Raw genomic sequence first — 26867 nt, 5'->3', positions numbered from 1 at the left:
TGTACAACATTTTCTCATTAGATTTGACATCCTTGCTTTGACTTACAATTTTATGATTTTGAAAATCCCAAGGCCTATAACAAAATTCATCAATGCCATTTTAAAAAATATACATTTCTTTAACTTATCTTCTAGCTTGGTTCTATTATTAGAATCTATATGTGCAAACTCTTCACAATTGAAAGTTTTGAGAACATGATAATGCACCTTCTTACCAGTCCATGCTTCCTCTAGAATACCACAACTCAAAGGAGTATTGAGACCTCCTATTGATTAAATATACAAAATATTGATAGTGTTGGAATATTGGGGAGATTATTAGAAGATTGGTTACAAGAATGAATATTGATGATATTCCTATGGGGGAGTATTATAGATATGCTACTATGATGATATGTTACATTCATGACTAAGTTTTTCATTGATGTCAACATAGTGGTTTTATATGGTATCTAACAAAAGAAAAACAAAAAGATCAAGTTGGTACGGATGATCAGTTGATTATTATAACTATCCAAGGTTCTAGGAGATACTTCTGAGTATCTAGTATATGCAATTAACATTAGAGGAAGCAAGGATAAGTCTAGAAGAAGTTATGAGAGTTTTGGTGATGTTTGTTCTAAGATAAAGTTTACATAGGCATGTTATGGTAAACTTGTTATATCTCTTAGCAGAGTTTTTATTATGAGAATCAAGGTTGAGGACATGAAGAAGACATTTTGGTGATGATGTGACTAAGCTCACTCATCATAATATTGTGTGTAAAAAAAATATTCAAGTTTCAAGGAAAAAGATTAATGTTATCACTAAATGTAACGTGTTCTTAATGTGGTCCTATAATAATTAATTAGAAGGATGATTGACTATAAGTAGTGGAGAGTGCAAAATGTGAAGTTAAGCAGAGTAGTGTGGAAGTGAAGGAAACTTCATTGCTGAAGTTTTGTTTAGTGATTTGAGGTTTGGTATTTAGATCTAAGGTTAATGGCCTAGTCTAAACTATCTGATAGTGATTGGTTTGGTTCAAAGAATAAACAAAGGAGAAAGATAATAGTAAATTACTTGTTTGATTAGTGAGCTCTTCTTGTAGTTAAAATTGCATGTTTGCACAATGGGCTCATCTTGCATACATTATACCAGAATTTCTAATAAGGTTGGAATCTCCTAATAGAGATTTGAAGTCTCCTAATAGAGACTTTATGTACTAGATGTTGTAATAGACTCATAATAGGGTTCATCCTCTAACAAGGAATATTTATATTAGTACATCATCTTGTGGGCATCACTCCAACTGGGGTATTCCCTTTGATCAAGGGTTTCCCTAGTCAACATATCTAGTGTATTTGTCTATGTGTAATTTATTATGGTTTATGTTTACTTTGGTTGAATGGTTAAGTTTATTTAAAGAAGATAAATGTTTTAATTGTTGGATAAAAAATTCACAACACCCCCCCCCACAAGTTATCTTGGTGGACTATTATTTCTAACAATTGGTATCAAAGCATCAAGTCCTTGAAGATAAAGTTTAACAAATTTGGGAGATCCATGATGAATATGTTTAGGAAAGATAATTTGAAGTTCAATGAAAAAAATTATGATAGTTGGAAGGAAAATATGAAGACACATCTATTGTGTATAGGTCCATGATATTGGATCCTAACAAAATTAGAGAAGACAATCGTTGCTAAAGAGGATTTGGAAACTTGTACCAAGGTAGAAAGATATCTTTTCATGTGTGACATGAGAGCTAGAGAAGCACTATTCACTACACTTCCTAAAATTGAGTACAATCAAGTAAAATTACTTGCTACCTCACATTTGATTTGGAAAGATTTGGAAAATAGTTTTGAAGGTGATGCACATTCTAAGAATTTGAGGCTACAAAGTTGGATTTGTGCATTTTGAGATTCTGAAATGATGGAAGATGAATCTATAAGAACATATATAGCCAAGATATTAGAAATTACTATAGGAATCAAAGATCAAGGAGGTACCAAAGAAGATGATGAGGTTATATGGAAGATATTGAAAACTCTAACACCACCATTTAAGTTAGTAGTTCAGATGATACAGTTGTCGATATCTTGTACAAAAGATTTCACAAAGAAGACATTTCTTGGAAGACTTGAAGTAGTTGAGAATGAACTTAGATAGTCTAGAAAATTGACCAGAATAGAGACAACTTTCAGTGCCTTGAATATTCAACCTAGTCTATCAAGGAGCACAAGTTCTAGAGGAGATTTTTCTAGTAGTAGTAGATCTGAAGAAGCAGAAAGATTAAAGGAGTAGCCCTTCTAGTAAGAAGAGAAAAAAGAGGTAAGAAAATTTTCAAATGTTGGACTTGTTATGAATATGGTCATTATGCATCCAAGTGTCCTAAAAGAGAGAAAAAGTATAATGGAAATTACAAATCTAGAAAAGATAGAGAATATTTGTTAGAAAATGAAGATAACAATTTTGGCAAACAAGCATTAAGTGCTACTAATGATGAAATTAGATTTGTGGAAATTAAAAAAGAAAGTCGAGAGATGGTAACTTTGGTGTCACAAGTTGAGAAGAAATCTAATTAGATAATTGATAGTGGTTGTTCACATCATATGACTGGTGACATGAACAAGTTTGTTGACTTTAAAAGTCAGGATGGAGGAATTGTCAGAGTTGGAAACAATGCATCATACCAAGTTAAAGGTATTGGATCTATAATTCTTGATGGTAAGACTAACACTGATGATGTATAATTTTTTGATGGTTTAAAGCACAATCTTTTGAGTGTTGGACAACTAGTAGACAAAGGTTATCAATTATAGTTCATAGAAAAGACATGCATGATCAAAGACAAAGATGTAAAGGTAATTAGAATGGGAACCAGATCTAGAGGTAATGTATTTTACTTGAATCCTACTAAAATAACATGTTTGGTTTCAAAGGTAGATGATATTTTGTTATGGCATAAGTGATTTTATCATATAAACATTAACAGTATTGTGAGGACTAGTAGAGTGTTTGTAGTTAGAGATTCATCAAAGATTGTAAAACTTGCTAACATAATTTGCAAGGAGTGTGTTTTGGCAAAGCATAACAAAACTTCTTTTCCGAGCAAGAAGTTTACCACTACACCAAAGTTGGAGATTGTACACACAGATCTCAACGGTCTTACAAAGACTAAAAGATTCTATGGTGAAAGGTATTTTATGATTCTAGTTGATGATTTTTCTAGAATGATGTGGGTTGTATTTTTTAAAGAGAAATTTGAGGCATTTGATAAATTTAAGATATTAAAGAATAGGGTTGGGAATAAATTTGGTATTAAGATTAAATATTTAAGATTAGATAGAGGAGGATAATTTACTTCAAATGAGTTTAACATTTTTTGTGAAGAAAATGGAATTAAAAGATAGCTTTTAGCTTTGAGAACCCCTAAATAGAATGGCATTGCAGAGAGAAGAAACAAGTTAGTTATAGAAGCTACAAGAGAAATGTTAGTAGAGAATGATGTATCCAAGATATTTTGGAGAGAAACTGTGCATATAATAGTCTACACTATGAATAGAGTGCAAGTTAGGAAAGACACAAACAAGACCCCTTATGAATTATGGTTTGGTCACTCACCTACAATTAAGTATTTTAGAATTTTTGTGAGTAAGTGTTATATCAAAAGAGATAATGATATTGGTAAGTTTGATACTATAAGTGATGAAGGTATGTTTCTTGGTTATTAATTAAAAAGCAAGGCTTATAAATGTTATAATCAAAGAAATAAGACTATAATGGAAAGTGCAAATGTGAGAATTGATGAGAAATTCAAAATACAAGAGAGAATAGTTGATTACAATTTAGATGATGATTTTGTTACTAAGCCAAGGAATGATGAGGTATTTTTTGAGACTAACAATGATTTGCAAAATGAAGGAGAGCCAAAGTAGGAATAAAGCAAAGAACCTTTAGTAGAGCCAAGAGTTGAGATAACAACTCTGACTTTAGGAAAGAAGATGATAAAGAATCACCCATTCAAATAGATCATCAAAAGCAAAGATAAAGGAGTAATGACAAGAAGTAGAGTTAGTGAAGAACTATGCTTGATATCTCAAGTTCAACCTAAGAATGCAGATGAAGCATGAAAAGATGATTACTAAAACAAGCTATGAAAGAGGAATTAGATCAGATAGTAAAGAATGAAACACAAGAATTGGTCCCTAGACTAGTAGAAAAGAATGTGATAGGAACCAAATGGGTATTCAAGGACAAGATGAATGAAGAAGGAGAAGTTGTAAGAAAAAAAGCAAGATTGGAATGTAAAGGTTACTCATAGCAAGAAGGAATAGACTATGATGAAGCCTATGCTCTCATGGCTAGAATAGAAGCAGTAAGATTATTCTTAGCCTATGCAGCATAGAAGAAATTCAAAGTATATCATATGGATGTCAAGTCAACATTTACAAATGGAGAACTTGAAGAAGTGTATAGTGAGTAGCCTGAAGGATGTCCTTTCACAAATGATAAGGACATAGTGTACAGACTAAGGAAAGCATTGTATAGACTGAATCAAGCATGAAGAACCTAGTATGGCAGGTTGGACAAGTAGTTGAAAAAGTTTGGATATAACAAAGGTATGGTAGATAGTAATCTATATTGGAAAGAAATTGATGATGGATTGATGATTTTGGTAATATTTTTTTAGGATATCATATTTGTAGGAAATGATAAAGAAAATGAAAAGTTTTTGAAGAGATGAAGAAAGAATTTGAGATGAGTACGATAGGAGAGATGAAATATTTCTTAGAATTTTAGATTGTACATAATAAAAAAAGAATCTTTATTTCTTAGACTAAGTACTTGAAGGATTTATTAAAAAGGTTTGGAAGCATGTAAACACATTGGAACACCTATGGTAACTAGACACAAGTTATCTACAAAAGATGAGACACCTACTATTGAGTAGAAAAAGTACATATCTATGATCAGAGGATTGCAATATGTAACTCACACAAGGCCAAATATAGAGAATGCAATTGGAATTGTTACAAGATTCCAAGCTAATCCTAGAGAAGCACATTATGTAGTAGTAAAAAGGACATTTAGATATCTAAAAGGAACTTTAGAATTTAGATTGTTGTATGAGAAATCTAATCATTTCACTTTGAGTTCTTATACTGATGCAAATTGGGTAGGCAGTATGGATGACAGAAAAAGCACTAGCGGTGGAGCTTTCTTTCTTGGAGGAAGATTGGTTTCTTGGTTAAGAAATAAGAAGATTGTACATTACAAAGTATAGTAGAAGTAGAGTATGTTGTAGCAAAAAATATTTTCGATCAAGTCATTTGGATGAAGGAGATGATGAAAGATACAAGGATAGAAATTAATGAACCTATTTTCATACATTATGACAACACAAGCACGGTAAACATGTCTAAGAATCTAGTATTGCATTTGAAGACTAAGAACATTTCTATCAAGTATCATATATTGAGACATAAAGTTGTAGATAAGGAAATCATATTGGAGTATGTGAGCACTAAAGAATACATTGTAGATATATTCACTAAGCCTCTTCCCAAAGAGACTTTTTAGTATTTGCAAAGTATGCTTGGGGTTATGCCCTTCCTACATCAGAGTAGATGATGCAAGAGTGCATTAGTCTAGGGTAATAGAGCACCATTTTATCTCTAGACTATATGTTGATACTTCCTATATGGGGGAGTATCTGTAATGGATTGAGTCATCTGGACTCTTGTTGGATATTATTATGAACAATTTCTTTTGACACTCAAGCTAGAAAGAATCAGTTGTTGTAGAGTTTGATACAGAGATGTTGGTTACTGAAACCTTTAACATTCATGAAAACAAGGGAGAGTATTGCATGAAAAACATCATGGAATAGCATGGGGAGAAGTATTGTAGAAAGCACATTGAAGTATATCAATGGCGGGGAATGATTGATGAAGAGGATTTGAAAAGAAGATTAACATTATTTTGTTGGCATTCTTGAAACTAGATTCTTTTTTTCATCTATATTGCCATCAATGTCAAAGGGGGAGATTGTTGGAAGATTGGGGATATTGTTAAAATATTGGATACAAGAATGAATGCTGATGATAATCTTATGGGGGAGTGTTGTAGATATGCTACTATGATGATATGTTACACTCATGACTGAGTTTGTCATTCATGTCAACATAGCAATTTTTTGTGGTATCTAATAGAAGAGCAGTAGAAAGATCAAGTTGGTACAAATGGATAGTTGAGTATTACAACTATCTAAGGTTATGGGAGATAATTTTGAGTATCTCGTATATGCAGTTAACATTAGAAGAAGAAAGGATAAGTCTAGAAGAAGTTATGAGATTTTTGGTGATGTCTATTCTGAGATAGAGTTTACAGAGGCATGTTCTAGTAAACTTGTTATATCTCTTAGTAGAGTTGTTATTCTAAAAATTGAGGTTGAGGACATGAAGAATACATTTTGATGATGATGTGGCTAAGCTCACTCATCATAATATTATGTGTACAAAAATTTATTCAAGTTGCAAGGAAGAAGATTAATGCTATTGCTAAGTGCAATATGTTCTTAATGTGGTCCTATAATAATTAATTGAGAAGGACTAACAACTAACTAAGGGAATTTTTTTGAGGACTTGATATAAAGGAAGGACATTTTTCTTTATTAGGGTATGGAATGATATGTTTATGATGATTGACTATAAGTAGCAGAGAGTGTGGAATGCAAAGTTAAGTAGACTAGTGCAGAAGTGAAGGAAACTTCATTGCCAAGGTTTTATTGAGTGATCTGAGGTTTTGTATTTGGATCTAAGTTTAGTGAATTGGTCTAAAAGGTCTGATAGTGATTGGTTTGGTTGATAGAACAAAGGAAGGAGAAAGATAATAGTAAATTACTTGTTTGAGCAGTGAGCTCTTCTTGTAGTTGAAATTGCATATTTTGGCAATGGGCTCATCTTGCATATGTTATACCTTGTTGTGATAGATAAACCTTTGCTACTCCTTATAATGCTTGTAACCTTTTCACTTCACACTTTTTCTCTCTATATTCACATCATTTCTTCTTGCATTCATATTTTGATATGATATAATACATTACATATATACCAATCCAAATCACAATTCATCAAAGTTGACTACAACATAGATTTTCACTAGGATCACAAAGTCAGATCAATTGTTGGGACTCAAGTTTTGAAGAAAAACTTGGTGAGATTCTGATACTCAAAAATCATTGTCAACACTCGGCATCATAATTCTCTTGGTAGAGGTAGAAGCTTATTTCATACTAATCACTTCAAAGTAGTCTAAACTTGGTCAGCACTAGTGATTCAGTAAATATTGTGAAACTTGGCATATAAATTGAATCACTTAGTTGACACTACATGGCTTGGTCAACACTAAAATTGTGAGCTCAATATAAACTAAATCACTTGGTTGACCACTCCTTGGCTTGGTCAACATTAGATTCACATTACTAATACTATGAGCTTGGTAGACATTGGAGACCACGGTTGACACTATACAACTCAATTAATATTGTGAAGCTCAGTTTGCACTATCACTGATCAACTTGGTAGATGTTGCTTAGTGTAAACTGAATACTGATTCTAGAACTCAATAGGAATAGTAGAATTTGATAACAACTATATTTCTCAGTAGTAATGCTACAAACTGAAAGATAAGTTTGGTAGCAGCTTGACCAATTGACTAAGTGTGAGTCACTAATAAACCAACTTGACCATAATGTCAACAATCTCCCCCTTTGGCATTGGTGACAAAAACACTTATCAATTCAAAATTGAATGCTCAAAATTTCAAGTCCAAAACATTCCTTTATCTCCATCCTATGTCTTCAACTTTGTAACATCATACTCTATTTTGAAACTTTTCAAAATTGCTTTTTTAAAAGATGGCTTTTAATTATTTGCACATGTATTTGTATAATATTATGCTGCTCCCCAAACATATATAACATATTATACCTCTCCTTAGTATATATACATATTTCTCCCCATTATATATATATATATATATATATATATATATATATATATATCATCTTATTATTTACTTCTCCCCCTTTTTGACATAAATGTCAAAGATGTATACTACATATTAATCCCAAAATGTAACAAAAAGTTAGAATGTACCTTCAAAATTAATGCCATTATTTTGTCACAGTTTTCCTATAACACCTTTCTTGCATGACATGCAATCTATACTTTTGTTGATAACTCAATCATTTGATCAACTATGGAGAAGTTATTATCATGAATGAGATTTTTTGCATGTGCAATGCATTTCTTCTATGCATCCATGTTCAAAAAAATCATGCCTTGGATTTCTACATGTGTGGCCCTAATCTTGGCTTCTTCCCTTAATAATTCTACTTGCAAATTAGTCATAAATCTAATCTTTGAGTAGTGAGGACTATAGCTCAGGTCAAGTGACAACTGGTATGCACTTGAATTCAAGTATTCATCTATATTAGATCATTTATCTTTGATTCTATCAATGAATATGGATGTATCACATAACTTGATAAATAATGAAGTTACATTATTCACAAAGGTTTCCAATGAACTGAGAATAGTAGACAATTTTATTGTATTTATTGTAATTTTCTATGCAACTTGCTCCAATACTTTATTATCAAATTTCCTCTATGCTCTCTATAGAAAATTTTCTTGTCCATTTAGATCTTTATTGAATTTATGGAAAACTTCTTCTAATTGAACTGAAATAGGTTGAGTATTATCAACCACAATATTTAGTGCATGTAAAAATATGTTCTTTACATCTTTAGGCACTTGGCTTTCTCTGGTTTTCTCTTCTCTAAGCTTATGTTGCTTATCTCTCCTTTGCAATAGTTCACCCATTATGTTCATTTGATTAGGATTCAGAGTAGAGATATCCCAATTTAGGATAACTATATCCTCATCAAGATCAATGTCTTCTTCTTTACCCTTATTCTTTCTTGAAACTTTAATACTTAGTTGAGACTTGTTCTCAACTATCATTGTACTTGTTAATAATACATTTGGAATTGTAACAATAATAGTAATAAAAGGGCTAGAAACAAAAGTGGATGTTGTACTAATAGTAGAAATACCTTGTTGTTGTAGTGCAAAATCTAATGATGGTGGAGGCACTAGCTACTTGGTAGATGAAGTGTTGATTACTTCAATCAAAATGGTACTCAGGTGAATAGGTGCAATGTCTAGTTGGGTGCTTGATGTTGTAGTGGTTTCCACAAACAAGTTGGAAAAATATTTCTCTAAGCTTGATGGTATTAAAGCTTTTCTTAGAGAATGAGGAAATGAGGCCATTACTACTATTGCAATCTTCTCTAGGCTATCTTCCTCAATACTCTAAATCTTAGGGATATTCTCCTCTATAGTTTCTTGTTCTTCCTCCTCATAATCCAAATTTACATCTTCTATTTATATATCTTCTTCATCATCATTTTCATCATCTTCCTTAATATCTTTATCATCTTTGTCATCAACATGGATGGAAAAGTCACTACTTTGATTCAAGTTATAAATATTCTTCCATGTATTTGTAGCTACATTAACCACATATTCAATGTCTTTGAGAAGAATCATGCATGTGTTCATCTTGAAAGTGAACTTTTGTTCATTCTTTTTCACCAGTTCTTTCACTTCCTTATTGATCAGACTTGGCATGAGTTTCCTTAGACTCTACTCATAGGTGTCTTTTGTTGTCTTCTTTGCATGTTCCCATCTAGAATTAATTGATTGCATAAGCTCATTAGGTATCTATTGTGCAAGTTCATCAAGAAAGTATTTCCATCTACCTAGTTTATTCATAACAACATCCTCAATTTTCCTTTTCTTGTCTACATTCCTTGAATCATATTTCAAAAATTTAAAACATGACATACCAATTCCTCCTTCTAATTTCTTTAACATTTGTTGAAGTGTAGGAGGAGACTTTGTATCCTCTTCACCTAACTTCAAATTTCTTTTTGCCTTAACTGACCTTCTTGTAAATATAACTAAGGATGATTGGGTAGGTTTTCTTATGATAACCTTACCTTTCTTCCTTATAGGCTCTTCTTCCTCAAATTTTGTTTCTTTTTCATCATTCTCTACATCTTCTTCCATGTCATCTCCTTTTCCTTTAGTCAATAGGAGAGTAGAACTTGCTTGCCTCAATTTTTCTATCCTCTTATTTCCTTTATTAAGTTCTTGAGGAATCTTAATTTCAAGCTCTATCCTCACCTTTACTTCTTCATAAGTACTAAAATGTGTGGTCTTGGGATCTACAGGTTCATTCAATAGTGCCTCAATGATATCCTTGGTGTCATCAATGTTAACCTCATAGCTTAGAATCTTAATGCACGCCACTCTAGGTTTGACTACTTGAATGTACACTTTGTCATAGTTTGCCATGAAAAAAACATCATCCTTGTAATATTCTACGAGTTTCTTTGAAATTCTATATCTTCTATTCATCTTTTACTTGAATGAATCAAAGTAGTTGTTCATGATACTAATAAAGTTCTCACACATTTCTTTTATATATTCATTAATTTAATATAATACTAGTACATCTTTTCTCCATATGACTAAAACTTTAGAAGAGAAAAACTTTTTCACAAAGAAGAATAAACAAGTAGATCTTATGAGCTATTACATGAATTCCAAATTTCAGGTCCAAGTTAGTTACATTATTGATCTTCATTCCTCTTCCATCCCACTCGACAAGAGTCTTGTTTTCTAGTTCTACCTAACTTAGGGTTTTGGTAGTTTTATCTTTTTTCAACATTGGGAGCCTTGTTATCATATGAATCATTTTCTTAGTTATTTGAATAGGCTGCTCCAACCATAATTTCCTATTGTGTACATGACTAAGGATAAACCTTGTCCATTTGATCTAAAAGTCTTAGGGCATATGCAGAATGTGTGTTAAACCCTTGGTCTCCAAATGTTGATGCTCGGGTTTCAACACACCATTCACACATAATTTCACTAAAGTCACATCCATCTTTGGGGTTCCAAGTTCTTGGATCAAACATCAAAAATGTGAATGGATATTGTTAACAAGTAATACCTTGGGTAGAATCTATGATTGAGCTCCAATTGGGTCAAGTGCTTCTGCAATTGCTAGACTCAATTTGAAGTCTGGTGCCTTTTAATCAACTTGTCTAACCAACATCTAAAATCCTTTCCTAGTTTTGCTGCTAGAAGACACATGCTCAGTAGAGTTTATAAAAACACAAAAATCTTTCAAAAAAAAACTCATAGATCACTTGGAACCATAGAAATCACCCTTTGCAAATAGTTCTTCAAAAATTCACGGTGAAAAATAAATTTGATTTCCTTCCTTTTAACAAATATTCACTTTTCAATCACCATAAATGCTTGGTATGTTCACTCATTTGGTGATAGATTGTCTTCCACTTGATTCAACCTTAATTCTTGGTAGAGCCATTCATAGATCAATGTCCATACAATGCTTCTATGTATCCTAACCCTACTCAATAGGGTCTTGCGACCTGACCTAGATCCCTAAGGTCTTGAAATTTTTCAATTACTTAGTGATCTTTGTGCATCTTGAATGTTAATATGGATCTTTCCTTCCTATTGGCTAGACCTAATGTGAGTTGTTTGCTTCAGATTCTCAATTCCAGTTATCTTGTGGGAGATCAAGTTGAAATGCTTGAGTCATCCAATTCTTGAGTGACATGTGCTTCATGATTCAGACTTACATTCTTAGAATATTTTGGAATCCATTGCTACCTCATATACTTCCTAATATTATCATCTCTATATTTCTTTTCATCTTCAATCATTTTAGTGTTCATATAGTTCTTGGTGAGATCTCCAAGTTCTATACAAATAAAACATATTCTAGTGGTGTCTTTTTTCCTCATGTGATGTTTCACATAATTTTCTCCAATGTGCTCAAATTCTCCATAGTAGTGGCATCTACACCATGTGTTGTAGTCCCAACTAAATATAGCTTTCACAATTTTGTTTGCTAGGTTCAATATATTGGTTTTTTATTCAAAATATTTGTGTCCATGCTTCTTTCACTTGTGACATTTACCTTCAAACTTAGGTTTCTCCTTGCATTCATATGCTCTATGACCATGCTTATTGTAATTGTAACACTTTCCACTGAATTTTTCTTTACCATTACTCCAACATTTGTTTGATGTATGATGCCACTTACCATAGTGATTACAAGTAGGTCTTTGATTCTTTTGAGCTCCTTGCTTGGATGATTCATCTTCTTCTATGTATCTTATGCCTACTTTGTCTTTCTATCTGTATTGACTTTGCTCATTCAACTGATTCATGTCTACTTGAGATTTCAACATTCTCTCATTGGTTTATTTTTTAGTGTTTAGATCATTCTACAATCTTCCATTCTCTAATCTTATATTCATGATTTATTCATTTGCATTAGTAAGTTGATCAATGAAGTCTATTTGTTGAAGGGATAGATGCTAAATTTCATTGTTCTTTTCTTCTATCTCTTCTTTGGATTTGTCTTTTTCTTCCATTAATTCACATAATCTTACCGAAAAAATTTCTTGTTCCCTTTTCAAATTTATAACATCTTGAATATTGTAGTTCTTTTCTAAAAGATCTTTGATTGCATCATTAGCTTCATCTAGATTTCTTTCTCGATAGATGTCTTCAATTATTTCTTTAGTGCATTTGTACTATAAGATCTTTTCTTCTTTTCAATGATTAAGAGAGCTTCTCCTTTTCTTTTTTTAGTTGCCCAATAGCAAATTCCAAATCCATCTTTTCATTGTCAATAGCCTTATCTAGCCTATATACCTCCATTGCCTCTAATCTTTGCTCAAGTTGTTAAACTTTTTCTCTGAGAACCATAAAAGCTATGATACCAATTGTTGGAAATATAGGATAGGCTAGGTTACTGAGAGGGGAGGAGTCAAGCAAGAACCAATAAAATTAATCCTTCATGTATATTTTGATCTAATTGCATGTATGAAAGACTGAAAGTAGTAAAACATTCATAACACTTTGAAAAAAGATATAGTGACCTAGAAACCTTTCAAATAGAAAGTAAAATTTGGGTGAAGATAATACCCACAAGCTTTAGTACTACAGTATAAAGTTGGTCGATTAATGCTTACAATTGATCTCTTATGATGATCTACCCTATTAGGAGCAATAAGGGCTACTAGGTCCACCTAGTTAAAGGATTTAAAAAATGTACAATGAAGTATGTACTTAGTAAAGAGATTTTCAAAAGACTATTAAGTCTACCTTGTTAAAGGATTTAACTAATACACCTATTAGGATGAACTAGTGGCCGATCTATGATCTACAACTTTGATTTGCTAGTTGAGATTCCTTTGAAATATAATGATCACCTTATTGTGATAGATAAATCTTATTCACTCCTTATACTTCTTGTAACCTTTTCACCTCACACTTCTGCTCTCTATATTCTCATCATTACTTCTTACATTCATATTTAGATATAATAAAATACATTACATATATACCAATCCAAATAAAAATTCATTAGAGTTGGCTACAACATAGATTTCCAATAAGATCACAAAGTTGGCTCAACTACTGGCACTTAGGTTCTAAAGACAAACTTGGTGAGGTTTTGATACTCAACAACCATTGTCAACACTTGGTATCATCATGTTCTTTATAGACATAGAAGCTCAATTCATACTAAACACTTCAAAGTAGTCTAAATTTGATCAATACTAGTGACTTAATGGACACTACAAAACTTGTCATATATACTAAATCATTTGGTTAAAATTGCATGGCTTGTTCAACACTAATACTATGAGCTTGGTATAAACTGAATCACTTGGTTGACACTCCTTGGATTGATCAACACTAGATTCAGATTACTAACACTATGAGCTTGGTAGACACTTGAGACCATGGTTGACACTATACAACTCAGACTATATTCTAGATTTTTTTATTTATGCATTATATTTATTTATGATCATTCTATGATCTTGATGGTTATCATTATGGATTAGGCATTCCATGTTGGAGATGAATTTTATTTATATTGGTCTATTATTGTTTTCATGTTATGAGACTATGTGGACTCTATTATTATTGAGAGACATTCATTATGGAATGGATGATCTTTTGAGATGTTATATTGAGATATTCTCTATTTAATTTCATGATTAATATTTTATGAGAATATTTTGTTAAATTATTTTATCCTTCTATTTTTTTCTTCAAATGGAGAACTAGGGTAGGTCATCTAGGTGTATATGGGGGAAGTGACTTACAATGGGGGTCATGACCCTAAGTGGTTGCAATAGTAACTCATTTTAAGTTGACTTAATAAGTGACTTAATAAAATTTAGGAATGGGTTCAAATAGTAATAAGATGAATAGATTCCTTGCCCATGACTTGAGCACTAGTATAGGCTTGGATGGATCTTACTATGATGCTTGATGGAAATTCCCTATATACATCTTAGGTTTCCTATATTTATATTTATATTTTGTGTTGATTTCTTCTAAGATCATTTTTATTGTTTGTATATCACCACTTTAGATAGAGATATTTAAGTTCCCTTGTCTAGGATTGTATTGTTGATTTTTTGGTTTAATTATCCTTGTAGAACTTGACATTATCTATCATCATAGTGATAGTAGTCCTAGTTAGGTTACCATGATGTCTGGTGGTAGTGATCCTTTTACCATTGAGGTCTAATATACTTGTACTAGTGTTGGATGTTCTATTTTTGTAGTTGTATCACTATTTTTCTTATTTTTTAGAGGCTTTCTCTTATTCTTAATTGGTGTATTCTTGTATATTGTACTTTATGTCTTGATAACTCTTGTAATGATGTAATGTATTGCATTGTAATATTATTGCATACCATATGACATGTACAGAGGATGTACTTTGTTATATTAGTTAAACTTTATGTATTGAGTTATGAGATTATGTATTTGTTATTCCTTTATGGATGAGGACATTGTACATATAATCAAATATAATTAATAAATATACACAAATTTGATTCAACATTGAGGAGCCCTTGACAAATGTAAACTATAATTTTATCATTTTATGTGTATGTGACATGTTTTAATATATTACTTCTATATTGATATACACTAATGGTGTATAAAACTTTTAAGAAATTTTTTTTTGCAAACTTGACAATGCTATATAACTAATAGTGGGGGGGGGGGGGGGGGGGGGTAAAAGCCTTTCAAACACCTTAGTACCAATTTAAACTTCATAAACTTTCATATCAAGAACTCGTTAGCCATAATCAATATCTCGAATCAAACTTGTAATGAGTTTACTTCAAATTGTTAACTTACTATTTCTTACTTATACTAAGTATAATAGTAATTGTTTATCTTATACTAAGTTTCAATATAAAAAATATATGATGAAAATAAACTTTTCAACACATAAACATTAACACATTTGGCACAAATATTTAATATGGAAACCCTATAAAGGAAAAAACCACCTGGGAATTGACAACCCAAATAATTCACTCTTCTAAAGTGAGCTCTACTAGGAGCCAACCTTGTTAAAGGCTACATGTACATTTTTAGTGTGTCATGGTTAGAGGATTTTAATCAAATATCATCTAGAACTTATCACTCCTTAAAATTTCTAAAGAGTGGCCTTTTCTAAAGGACTTACAAAAATCACTAATCAATGCTATCGAATAGGTTTTCAAAGACTTGTTAGGTCCACTTGCATAAGAGATTTTATCTACTACAATGGTAAAAAAGTAAAAATTATGTAATATTTTACATTTAACACTACCTTTATTATTTAGATCTCTTTTTAACTCTATCTCTACCTTTTGATCTCTTACTATCTGATTTACACACTTACACTATTACTTAGCACTTGCTCTTGCTTGATCTTTCTAGTTCTGTTCTCCTTGGTTTACCTTTTATCTTCTTTGTCTTCTTTAGCTTTGACAATTAACAAAAATCATCACCCAAAAATAATCTTCTTCTTTTTCTTAAACAACTAACTTCTTCCTTCTAGAAACTTCCATATATTGTTGCTTAATCACAATCGTAGATCTCAGATTCAATGAATTTAGTCACTTTGAAAATAGTTACACCTTTAACTTTGTGCTCATCTTCATTCTATTAAATCTCCTTCATTAGATCTTTATTACATTTCTCCAACCATAGATCTCATAAATCACTTTTATTTTATCCTTTGAACTTCTCAAACATTCTTAATTTTCATCAAATATTGACCTTAGATTAAATATTTTTTAAACTTTTTTGTCTTCTTTATGCTCGGTGAGCATTAAAACTTTTCTTAAGTAATACATCACTCAATTAACATTGAAATTACTTGGTTAACAGAATTTCAACTCTTCTTTTCTAGGTTCTTAGTGACTTGACAATAGTAGCTTGGTTAATATTATATTTCTTCTTTCACTATGTAAATTTTCTTGCATATACATGATCTTCATCACTTAATCACATAATTACATGATTTTAAAACAATCAAGCCAATATTATACTATCATAATCCAACTCATTCAAGTACCCACTAAATACCATACACTTATCAACATACTTTCTTCAAATCCACTTTATCAATCAAATGATTTGGTACTCTAATGAATTAGCATAATGTCTAACCAACTAAGGCTTGACATCAATGACAACTTACTGATATGACTCTTTTACATACAAGAAAAACATTATTAGATATGGATAAAAATCCTCCCCTTTGGCATTAATAGATAAACATAAAAATAAGATTTTACATTTCAAAACTTTACACATAAGATAATCAAATGTATGCATTGACAACAATACAACTTTTCATCTCTTTGATTTCATTCAAGTTATCTAAAATGGATTTCAGCATCAATTTCACTAAGTCTATATCATCAACATCTTCATTTTCACAAATGATCCCCCTTTGGGAATAGTTATCCATTCAACTTTACATTTGATTCTCTCCCTCTAAGTAGTTCATTAATCTTCTCTAATTCTCTCCCAGTAACTTCACTTCCCTTTTGACAATAATGCCAAAGGTAAACATAAGTTTCAATTTGAAAGTTATAAAACATTGTAGTAATACCTTGTACCATGCATGTAATATTTACATCATTTTCATTATAATTACTTATACATCTTTTAGAAAATAGTTCCTAAAGAGTGAACTCTTGCATTAACTACACAAAGATATATCAAATCATCCATGAATTGATGAAACATACATTTTTCTTAGCTAATATTGGATAGGGGAAGGAACCCTAACTTACCTCTTAGATACTCAAAATCATCCTTAGGAAATGGCTTGGTGAATATGTTTGCAATTTGTTCCTTGGATTTCACACATTTTAACCTCACTTTCTTCTCTTGTACTTTATCTCTCAAGTAGTGATACTTGAGAGATATATGCTTTATTTTTGCATGTATAATAGGATTCTTTAATATATTTATTGCACTAGTATTATCACAATATATAGTGATAGGCTTGGTAACTTCTTCTTGCATTCCTTCTAATAGTTGGTTAATCCAAATAATATTTGAATAGTTAATTGTAATAGAAACATACTCAACTTCAATAGTAGATTGTGATATGCAACTTTATTTCTTTCTCAACCATGTAATCATTCTTTCTCCTAAGCATAAATCTCCACCACCTGTACTTTTTCTTTCATTAATATATCTAACCCAACTTGCATTAGTTTAGATTTTGAGTTCAAAATTACCATCTTGTTTGTACCACAATCCAAATTCTTTAGTTCATTTTAGGTATCTGAATATCCTCTTAATAAAAACCATGTGCATTTCCTTAGTATTAGATGAAAACCTTGCAACAATTCCAACTATATGTGCAATATCAAGTCTACTATGCACAATATACAATAACTTCACAATCATTGATCTATATTGTGTCTCATTCACTTCAGTAGTATCCTCCTTAGGTAATTTGCATATAGTCATCATAGGTGTATCCTCTGGCCTTCACTCATCCATACCAAATGTTTTAAAAAATTATTTAACATACTTAGATTGCGTCACATATATTCCATATTTTGTCTGATGTGTTGAAAATAATTGTTCAATTGTATATTGTCTTTGATGTTACACAAAATGTCAAGTTTTTACTAGTCAATGTCTATCAAGCTCACTCAAGAAATGAAGATAGTTTCTAGTGTCTACCGATAGTTCCAAAGTAAACCAAGTTCAAAGATGGTGTTAACTGAGCTGACTCAATTACCAAAGGAATTCAATTTAGGATGTAGTGTTAACCGAGTTCACGCAATTAACAAAGAAATTCTAAAGAAAGTCTCTTCTAATTTAGTGTTGACCAAGCTAGGTCAGCTAATGAAGTTTTTTCTTGAATAACCATATCTAGTTTGATGAACTTATTTGTTAAGTCTAGCCAACTTAAGTGATTAATATTGAATATTTGTAAATGTATTCAAGTCAAGCAAGGCAAAAGATATAAGTATAAGGTCTAGTTGTGGGATTGAATATGAGAAGCATGGGATTGAAAAGATAAACCAAGGAAGTGAATTGGAAGGATAGTAGAGTATCTTGAGTTGATCAAGCTACAAAATTTTATCTAATCAAGGAGGATCAAGTATTCAAGCTAGAATAGAGATCTAAAATTAGCAATCAGGTTGTATCATTGTTACTCTCTAATAATCGTAATAGTGTAACAAATCTCTTAATAGAGTTATCTTAACAACAATTTTCCAAATCCTCTAACATGGTGAGATTTCTAGATTGGAGTATCTAAAGACATCTAACAAAGCCACTCCTAATAGGTTGATTAAATCCTTTAATAGGGTCACACTAACAATGTGTTTTGTAACCTTTAATAAGGTTGGCTCCTAACAAGGCTTATTTCAAAAAAGTGAAAAATAGTAACTAGTTGCAATTGGTGGTTTTTCCTATATTGGGTTTCCACATTAAATATCAATGTCACTTGTGTTCATGTTATTTCTTTTATGTGTATGAAAATAAGCTAATTAAGGTTAATCACACTTAATATCTTAAGATCTACATGTTTAGTATTTACTCATTTACAGTTGATATTTTAGTACTTGCTGAGTGATAATAAATTATTAGTGTTAACCAAGTGTCTCTATCTTAACCAAGTTTTAGTGGTATTTCAATTTCAGAAAAAGTTATGCTTTGATTTTTATTGATATCTAAGAGATCTAGGATTTTTTTTTTGTAGTAACTGATTCACCCCTCCCCTCTCAGCTACTCCTCTTATATTTATGAAGTTGCATTTGGAAACAATTAGAGATTTAGGTCTAAAGTATCTAAACACCAAGTATGTGGGACCTTCTAGAACTATGACTATTGAATAAATTATAGAAAATAAGGATCATAATATCATGATGACTGATATTGCTTTAACTCTCAACTATGTTGAATTTGATGAAGTCAAAGACTATGGTACTACTTATGAGATGTGGATCAAGATGAAATATATCTATGGAGGAGATGATAATGTTAGGAGAGATAAGGGATAAAGTCTCAAAGGATAGCTTGATCAAATGAAGATGAGAGAGGATGAGAACATTTCAAAATGTAGTGATAGAATAAAAGCCAATGTATGTGCAATCAAAGCCTCAAGAGGAAAGATAGAAGATGAGACAGTGGTAAGAAAGTTTCTCAAAATAATTCTTCCTATATATGCTATTAGAGTTTTAAAAATTCAAGAGATGAGATCCAATCTTAAGAATTATATAATATTGGATGTAGTAGTGGGAAGATTGACAACATTTGAGTGAGACAATTATGACAATTATGTTCCTAACACTAGCAACCCTAAGTCTGCATTTCAAGCCAAGCTATCACTCAACAAGAAAGCTACAAAATCTAAAAGGAAATTTGATAGTGAGGATAAAGATGGTTCTAATGAAGATCTTGAAGTCATTGAAGAATTACTTGCAAGAATATTTCCCAAGAGCAAATGGAAGTACAAAGGAAAAATTCCTTTGATCTACTTTTCTTATGAAGAAGTTGGTCAATTTTCTACAAGGTGTCTAGACAAAGAAGGAAAAGAAGAAAAGAAGAATAAAAAGTACAAGGGAAAGAAGAAGAAGGACTTCAAAAGCTAAAAGGACTACAAATAAAAAGGTAAGAAATCTGGTTACATTGCTAAAGATTCTAAAACTAGTGAAGAAGAAGATGGAATAGTCTACATTTTTGTTAAGGATGAATCAAATGATCAGAATGATAAAATGGCACTTATCTCACATATTAGTAAAAATGATACATGGGTTATTGATAGTAGTTTTAATCATCATATTAGTGGTGATAAATCTAAATTTGAGAAATTGGTAAACTATGATGGTAGAAGTGTTAGATTTGGCAATGATGAACCATGTTATGTGAAATGTAAAGATCTATTGCACTAATCAATGATCTTAGATGTGATAATGCTTATTAGATTGAAGGACTAAAGCATAATCTACTTAGTGTGGCTCAATTAAACAACATTGGATTCAAGGTACAATTGATGAATGGAAAGACCAATCTTCTTGATGGAAAAGGAAATATTGTTGGGACTGGCAAGAAAACAAAAGGTAATCTATTCTACCTAGATCTTAATGGAAGTTCATGTTTCATTGCTCAAGTAGAAGAAAGTTAGTTATGGAATAAAAGGTTTTTTCATGTGAATTTTGATAACCTAATCAACATAAGCAAGAAAAAAAGGGTTAGAGGCATTCCAAACATAAAGAAACCTGACATGGGCATGTGCAAGAATTGTCAAATTGGTTAGATGGGAAAGATAAGTTTTAAAAGAAAAAAAAATCATTCTAAAGAAGTGTTAGAATTGGTCCATACAAACATTTGTAGATCTATTGGCACAAAATTCTACATAGGAGATAAGTAATTTATTTTATTTGTTGATGATTATTCTAGAATGATGTTTTTTATGTATTTAAAGGACAAATTAGAAGGTTTTCAAAAGTTCAAATGGTATTTACCTAAAGTAGAGAAATAAACTGAAATGTTTGAGATCAACTAGAGGAAGAGAATTCATTTCTAATGAATTCAATGAATTGTACAATGAGGGAGGAATTAAAAGATAAGTCTCTATACTTAGCACACCTCAATAAAATGGCATTGCTAAAAGAAGGAATAGATCAATCATGGATTGTGCAAGGACCCTTATGATAGAAAAGAATATTTCTATCAAATACTCAAAGGAAGAAATCAACATAGTAGTTCATAGCTTGAATAAAGTTTGGTTGATGAAGGATTCAAATCAAACATCTTTTAAATTATGGTATGGCTATAAACCTATTATGTGTTACTTCAAAGTATTTGGCAGCAAATGTTATATATTGAAGGAGTCTAGAAAATGAAAATTTGATGTCAAAAGGGATGACATCATATTTATAGGTTATTCCAATAAGAAAAATGCATATAAATGTTTGAATCTATCTACTCATAAAGTTATAGAAAGTGCACAAGTGAAGATTGATGAGTTTGCCAAAAAGAGTGAAGGACAAAGTAGTAAGGAACTTGAAGACTTCAAAAAACTTGTTTACTATGAACCTGATACTATTCCTAATGTTCAAGAAAGTGGGAATCAACAACCTTTACCACCTAAGTCCCCAAAATCTCTAGTTCAACACGAGTTGTAGCAAGTGCAACCTGATTCTTTAGAAGGACCTGCATTTCAACAAGAGGAAACTGAGTCACAGTTTGATGGACCCATGTCATGGATAGTGGGAGCCAAGCATGAAATAGAAGATCATGGTGAACCTAGTGATTTCAAAAAGAAGGATCCTAGACTTGCTAGATATGTTAGAAGGCATCATGCACTCAAGCAAATCATTGGAGATCAATCAGTTGGTACAATGAAAAAGAACAAGTTAAAAGGTACATATTTTCTTACTAAATTTGAACATAGATCTATAAAATATGCATTAGAGAATGGAAGCTAGATTGAATCTACAAATGAAGAAATTGATCAAATTGAAAGGTCTAAGACTTGGACTCTTGTTCCTAGACCCAAGGATAAGAATGTAATTGGCACAAAATGGGTATTTAGAAATAAGTTGAATGAGAATGGAGAAGTTTCAAGAAACAAGGCAAGGCTAGTTTACAAGGGTTATGCTGAAGAGGAAGGTATTGACTATAAAGAAAATTTTTCTCCTATTGCTAGACTTGAAGGTGTTAGAACACTCCTTGCATATGCAGGACACAAAGGATTCAAAGTGTATTAGATGGATGTGAAGTCAAAATTCTTGAATGGAATCTTACAAGAGGAAGTCTACATTGAGAAACCTGAAGGTTTTGTTGATCCTAGGAAAAGGGACATGGTTTTCAAACTACAAAATGCTTTGTATGGTCTCAAAAAAGCCTCTAGAGCATAGTATGACACTAGAAGGTGTTAGAATACTTCTTTCATATGCAGAACACAAATGATTCAAAGTATATAAGATGGATGTGAAATCAACATTCCCGAATGGAATCTTAGAAGAGGAAGTCTACATTGAGAGAAAATAAGGTTTCATTGATCCTAGGAAAAGGGACATGGTTTGTAGACTACAAAAAGCTTTGTATAGTCTCAAATGAGCCCCTAGAGCCTAGTATGAAAGGTTACATAATTATCTCATAAAAGTTGGTTTTCAAATAACTAATGATAACAACAACCTATACATCAAAGAAGGACTAAATAAGAAGATTGTGTTGGTAGAAATATTTGTGGATGATACACTACTTACTAGAAATGATGACTTATGAAATTTATTTTTTGAAGAAATGAGTAAGGGATTTGAGATGTCAATGTTTGGAGAGATCAAATTCTTTGTTGGCTTGTAGATTCATGCTATGCCCTTAATATTAGTGTATATAGGGTTATGAATAGTCAACTTGTGGCTATATTAATCCTTAATTAAGTCATCTTATCATTATTATATTATTTAGGTAAGTAGGTCAGCATAGGTGTAATGTAGGGCTGTGTCTATTCAACCTAAGCATAATTAGGTATATATAGGAGGTTGTGAGTCTTATTTCAATATCATATTGTGAAGTGTGTTCTCATTGGAGATATTTGGAGGTTTCTCCCTTGAAGTGGCCTATTAGTCTCAGATATTATCAAGTATTTATATAATATTTCATATTATTTCTTCTATTGTGAAATTTATTTCATTATAAGTGGTATCAGAGCATGATCTTGGCACTATAGAGGCAAGATTTTTTCTCAACATTGGAGCAATTTTGGGAAGAGCATAACTTTCAGATTTTAGCGAGTTTTTAAAATATTTTTAAAGGGTTTTTTAAGACCATATTAAAGAATATATAATCCAAAATTTAGAGGAAATAGAGAAAATTTGAGAAAAATATTGCAGAATTACTATTTTTACACAATTTATTAAGATCTGCACAACTCTCACATCCTGTTGAATTGGAGTACAACTTGTATTGGGTTTTTGAATACATAGTAGAGGAGCATAAATTTCAAATCTTGGAGAAATTGAAAAAGAAAATAAGCAAGATATTGGAAAATTAGGAAAAAAATCTCTCTCAAGACAACAAATTTGCTAATTTTTTTGGTATTTTTTTCGAGTAAGGGTATCTTGGTGCTAGTAAGTTACAATAAATAAATAAATTAGAGAATTTACATTTAGTTTGTGTGATTTATTCAAAAATATTGGTTTCCATCATGATGGGGCCTACAACCAGAGGCAAAAAGAATGCTATGACACCGAGGAAATCCTCTTATCAAGATTGGGAAGCAACAAAGGATAGTAATTCTGATGAGGAACTTAGTAAGTTCAAGGAAGAGGTGAAGAGGGATATGTGTGACTTATGAGGAGATATATTAGATATACAAAGCATATTAAGCACCTATATGAATGAAACAAGGAAGGAGCTCTGAAGCAATCAAGGTGAAACCTTCATGTTGACTAATAATGACACAAAATTTATAAATCCTATGGGATCTAAGAATTTTTTTTCCAAAGGTGGATATGCACAAATTTTATGGCAATGATCCTCTAACATGGATAAATCAAATGGAGATTTTTTTTGAAGTACATCAACTCCCATATGGACAAAAGGTCACGATGGCTTCCTTATATCTAAAACTAGATCAATTCATTTGGTATCATTGGCTTTGTACTTATAGGAGGAAAAAGGGTGTCATTGTATCTGTAATGCCCTGCCAAGGGATCCAAAAGAATTAACCTAAAGTTTTTACTAAGTTTTCCAAACATTTTTTTTTTAAAAAGAAAGATAAATCATTCACATCAATCACATAGTAGTGGAAGCAATGTCATACAATCAACTGTAAACATACATAATAGGTTACATTCCTTAAGGATCCCAAGACGTTGAGTCACATTTAAATTTAATTAATTCTAAGTCTAACAACTACCACATCCACATGAAAGAATAATAAGAAAGTCCAATGTCCAATTAATATAAATTTGTTTCGAATGCCTCTTGGCAAATTAATTCGAAATGCTCAATCATCCACTGTACATGTCACAGGGTAGGAAAGGCTTAAAAGAATATACATAAGTAGAAATAAAGATAAATCATCCTCCAAGAATCCATGATACAAAGTACAATAAAGTAAATGAAACCATATACCTATTACCAATTTAACATGCCTCTTAAATTGTTATGTTTTACGCTAAATTGATTATGTTTTATCTGCTAACTAATTGTGTTTAGCTACTGAGAAATGATAGTACAAAATTAAAGGAATGTAGTGAGCAAAGTATAGGAACCATACAAGTACTGAAATAATATTCAAAGTATTCAAAAAATATTTTTACAAAGTGTTCATATTTACACAGTACTTGAATACAATGCATTCAGATATTACTAGTGCTCTTAGCTCCTAACATAAATATCTGAATTAAATACATTGTACAAATAGAAAAGTACTAAAAAAGAGATAGAAAGGAAAGGCTTCCATTACCTGAATGGAAATTTGTTGCGTTGAATGTTGGAGGGATGATCCCGCATCTCCATCTGGGAGTAAAAACTACAAAAAATGAATAAAGAAATGGATCAATTCATACAAACTGAGCAATGGAAAACTTTCCTATCATCTATACTCTGTTGTTTATACAAAATGGTTATCTAGATAACCATGCTAAAAGGAAAGAAGGCAAGAAAAAAATTTGAAGGAGATAAAACATGTTTTTTACTAATGATTTTGTTCCATGTGTAGATACAGGTATGAAGACTTGAGGCTATGGAAGGATCATGCATACATTACATGCATGAAGCCTTTTGGTTGAGTTTGCTTGAGCAAAGACAAAAGATATTGGGGAGACTATTGAGGGGGCATACATAAGTTTCAGGTATGGGACCTTTTGGTCAGATCATGAAGGACATGTAAGGTTTAAGATCTAAAGTTAAAATAATTTCAAGTATTTTTGCAAGTATATTTCAACATATATCAAGAAAATGTAGGTTCAATCAGTCACAAGGTAAATTAGAATTAATTATCAGTGCCAAATCAATAGGGAAAGAAAGGAAATCTGCTATAGGAAAATCAAACTTCTATGAGAAAAGTACAGAGGCAAAAATTTCATGATATTCATCTTATTTATGTGTTTCATGTTCATCAAATGATGATCTAATCTATGAAAGAATGAAATAGTACAGTGAAATGTTTATCAGCAACAATAGTAATTGAAAAAAAAAAAAGTTGCAGCATAATAGGAACCTTATCAGCCATTGCAACTTTCAAGACATATGTGCTGATAAAGTGAAACAAATGCTACATGTTGGAATGTGTATCAGCATACAAAGACTAAGAAATGATGAAATCAACACTTATCTCCAAGCATGACAGGAATACATATACACATCCTAAATAAAAGAAAGAGAATAATAATCATTTTTCTACTAATAATGTTTTCTTTATGTGCAGGTTGAAGATTAAACAAGAAACATAATTATTATTTCTTATGCAGGAAAAGTGCTAAAAGACTACGAGCTTCATATGACCTATGGGAGTCACGAACCCCTATTTGAACCCCATAAGTGATGGATCAATATGTTGAGGAAAATAAATACTTCAATGATTATCAAATGCTCAGAACAGAAGGAACAAAATCACATATCAATGATTTCAAACTACTGAATACAATGAAAGCTATAGAATACTGCTAAACTAGAAGTGTATATGCTAAATATTCTTTTATCAGAATGGTGGATATCAACAGATAAGGGTTTGAACCTTATTTTTATGCCAAGAAGAGTCATGATATATGTATTATTACAAGGGAAAGAAATACATTGATTCATTCTGAAAATCATAAGTGTATTTGCAAACATTTATGTGTTTTTTCAAACAAGTATTTCAACACATTCTACAGAGAAGACAACACATTTTTGTGCTATGAAATTCAAACAAAAGATGAAACAACAGTGTCATATGTTAACTAGTAGAGAAAGCCATTCTTTATGGCCTAAAAAGACAACACTTTTATGTTTCATTCTCACTAAATGAGACAAAGGAAGATTTGCAAAAAAGATGCATGATTTTATCAAAAAGAGGAGCCACATTTTTATTTAAAAATGTTAATGTAAAAACCATTAGTAAACCCCAACATTTCAGTATTGAACTTCATGTGTTTATGCAAAAAAAGGAGGCACAAGTTTAATGCAAAATTAGTGCCCGTATTTCTTTCAAAAACATTACAGAAGTATTCACCAGTAAACCCAGTACTTTCAGCAGAGATAAAATCTTTCTATGCAGAGAAAGAAGCATGTTTTTACCAAACAATGCCACATTTTTAAAAATGTTTTTTGCAAAGTTTGAACAGAATATGTAAAAGCACAATATGATGCTATAGATCATCCAACATTCATCACAACAAAAGTATGCAAGAAAAAAATTCAAGC

The sequence above is a fragment of the Cupressus sempervirens genome, chromosome 8 (assembly GCF_028749045.1).
Source record: "Cupressus sempervirens isolate cs-2001-9-10 chromosome 8, ASM2874904v1, whole genome shotgun sequence".
Taxonomy (NCBI): domain Eukaryota; kingdom Viridiplantae; phylum Streptophyta; class Pinopsida; order Cupressales; family Cupressaceae; genus Cupressus; species Cupressus sempervirens.
This window is presented reverse-complemented; position numbering follows the sequence as displayed.